The following is a 2,851-nucleotide window of genomic DNA, read 5'->3' as shown; positions in this document are numbered from 1 at the left end:
TACTGGACAGCTCCGGGGAGCCACAGAATTAGGGAATTACAGCGCAGTTTGGGTTGGAAGGGGTCTTGAAGATCATCCAGTTCCACCCCCTGCCATGGCAGGGACACCTTCCACCAGACCAGGCTGCTCCAAGCCCCGTCCAACCTGGCCTCGAACACTTCCAGGGATGGGGCAGCCACAGCTTCTCTGGGTACCCTGTGCCAGGGCCTCACCACTCAGACAGGGAAGAGTTTCTTCCATATATCTAACCTTAATTTCCCCCTCTTGCAGTTCGAAGCCATTCCCTGTTATTCTGTCACTCCATGCCCTTGCCCAAAGTCCCTCTCCTGCGCTTTTCGAGCCCCTTTAGGTACTGGAAGGAGCTCTGAGGTCTCCCTGGAGCCATCCCTTCCCTGTGCTGCCTTCCCTACCAGGTGTCCCAGCTGATGCCACACATGATGCCCTGCTCTGGCAGATGTCCTGCCCCACACAGTGACATGCCCATGCCATAGATTCTGCTGCCCCAGCACCAGGGAGCCTGCAGAACCGCGATGGCACCTTTCTGGCTCCAGTGGTCTGAGCTGCACTGCAGGGACTAATTAAAAGAGCAGTATTCTAAGAACACAGCCACAGGTGGTTTCAGTCACTTCTCACCTGCCCCTAGTGCTCCAGAGATACTTGCTCTGAGATTTAGGTGTGTTGGGTCCCATCCTGCCCTGGCAGCTCTGCCTGGGGTCACTCTGGGCTGGAGCACACAGCTCCCACTTCCCAGGCAGTAATAGCCATATCCCTTGCAGGCTCCTCTTCTCTATTCCCTGTGTGACAGTGAGTGGCCAAGCTGCAGGTGACAGCAGGACAGGCAGGCTGTCTCCACGTCAAGGCATGATGTTGTGGGAGACATTGCCACAGCACCAAGTTCAAGTTTAGACTCTGAGTGGGAAATGCTGTAGGTAACATCAGAAATATCTGCCTCGCTCACACCTTGCAGCAGAAGAATGTGTTGTGGTAGCCTTGTGCCCTCCTGTCTTCTCCACAGGCAGCGTGGGACTGGCACACAGCAATTCCAGCACTTCTTCATCCCTTGTGAAACCTGGCAGCCCCAGGCCAGTCCCACCTCACATGTTGTGACCTTGGCTTTGAGCAGAACCACAGAGCAAAGGGAAAAGGCAACAGTACTTTGCCAGGGTGATGAAGCTGAAGCTGGGACGCTTGTCCCCTTTGGACATCTTTCACTTCAGTTTGGGGGAACTCCATGGGCACCACTGTGGGCTGACCCGATGTGGCTGCTGCTGTGGGTCCCAGGGGCTGCCCAGGCTCTCCCCTCCTGGAGCAGGGTGGAAGGGCTGATTTCTCTCCTGGTCACAGCAGAGGTGTGGCAGGAGCTGTACCAGAGCACTCTCTGTGAGGTGCCCACTGGCAAGGTGCTGCAGGCTCCCAGGTGCCAGGCTCCTTTGCTTGGCAATGCCCCTTGGCTCCAGCATGGCTGGGGCTCTTCTCTCTCCCCAAAACCTCTGGGGCTGTTTTGTTTCAGAAGCTCTGGCTGGGAGCTTAGTCCTGAGGCCTTGCAGTGGTGGCCCAGAAAGCCCCACACAGGCTGGGCTGACTGCTGGAGCAGCACAAGTCCATAGGGACCCGTGTCAGCCACAGAGAGCTTGGTGGGCACTGACATCTGTGTCATGCCAGGCCACTGCCAGGTTGTGCCAGGTGAATGGCAGGGCCACACTCAGCCCATCTGAGTCCCCAGGCCACTGCAGCCCCCTTGTCCCTCTGCCTCATGCTCTGACATGGCTGGGGGAGATGTGGTCACTGTCCTCTGGGGCACCCCAGTGTTGGCCGTGCCCAGGGCCTGGCAGCAGTGCCGGGGGGTCTCCACAGCTATAAATCCACCCAGGTTTGGGACACAGCTTTGGTGGGGGCCTGCAGGAGCTGGCCATGCCCAGAGCAAATCTTTGGTGTCTGTTTTCAGCCAGCTCAGGGAGCTGGAGAACGTGACTGCCCATCTGAAGAAGGTGCTGGGTGAGATAAAGCAGCTGCAGTATGTAGAAGGGGCCCAACTGCCCACGGTCTCAGGAGGTGCTGCTCAAAGGCCTGGGGGCTGCAACCCCACATCCCACTAGCCAGGGACACGCTGGGGTATCTCTCAGGATGTCCTCCCTAGCCACTCTCTGGGGCCACCCATAAACACACCTCCCTGCCTTGCCTGGGTTCTGCAGCCACCCTGGTTCACCCAGGGCCACATGTCCCCCCAGGGGCTGGGTTTTGGCAGGGAGGTGCTGGGCCAGCTGCAGGAGCAGTGTGCATGAGACTGCAGGAAGCTGTGGAGCAGCTGTGGGGTGACACCGAGGACACCCAGGTGAGCACAGTCCCCAGGCACAGCTCAGGAGCCACTTCTGCCACGGCTGGTGCCTGAACCAGGCTGGGTACAGGCTTGCCTAGATTTGGCACATCCCCACTCAGAAGCAGCTCAGTGTGCCAGGATTTTGTGGCAAAGCCATGCTGGCGGAGCTGGGGACAAACAATGGTGGGTGGCTCCAAGGAAGCTGAGGGGAGGGCAAGGGGACATAGGGTGAAGCCTGCATGGGATGGTGAAGCTCCCAGGCATGAACAAGGTGCTGATGGAGCAGGGCTTGGGTGTTGTGAACAAGCACTGGCACTGGGGTAGTGGCAGGGCTGCGGTCTGCAGGTGATGACTGTCTCCCTGTACTAAGTGTTTCTGCTTCTCCCCCTTCAGCAATGCAGATGCCCCATCTCTGCTCCTGGCACACCACAGGGATGTGCTGCATCCCCAAGTACTCATGCAGGTGCCTGTCCTGAGTGTCCCCTGGGCCACTGGCCCTGCCACATGGGCAGTGCTGCTGCTGAGCACTCCCCA

This window comes from Corvus kubaryi, unplaced genomic scaffold, assembly GCF_017639235.1.
Source record: "Corvus kubaryi isolate FWS band 111438036 unplaced genomic scaffold, C.kubaryi_AGA036_p1.0 37387, whole genome shotgun sequence".
Taxonomy (NCBI): Eukaryota; Metazoa; Chordata; class Aves; order Passeriformes; family Corvidae; genus Corvus; species Corvus kubaryi.
This window is presented reverse-complemented; position numbering follows the sequence as displayed.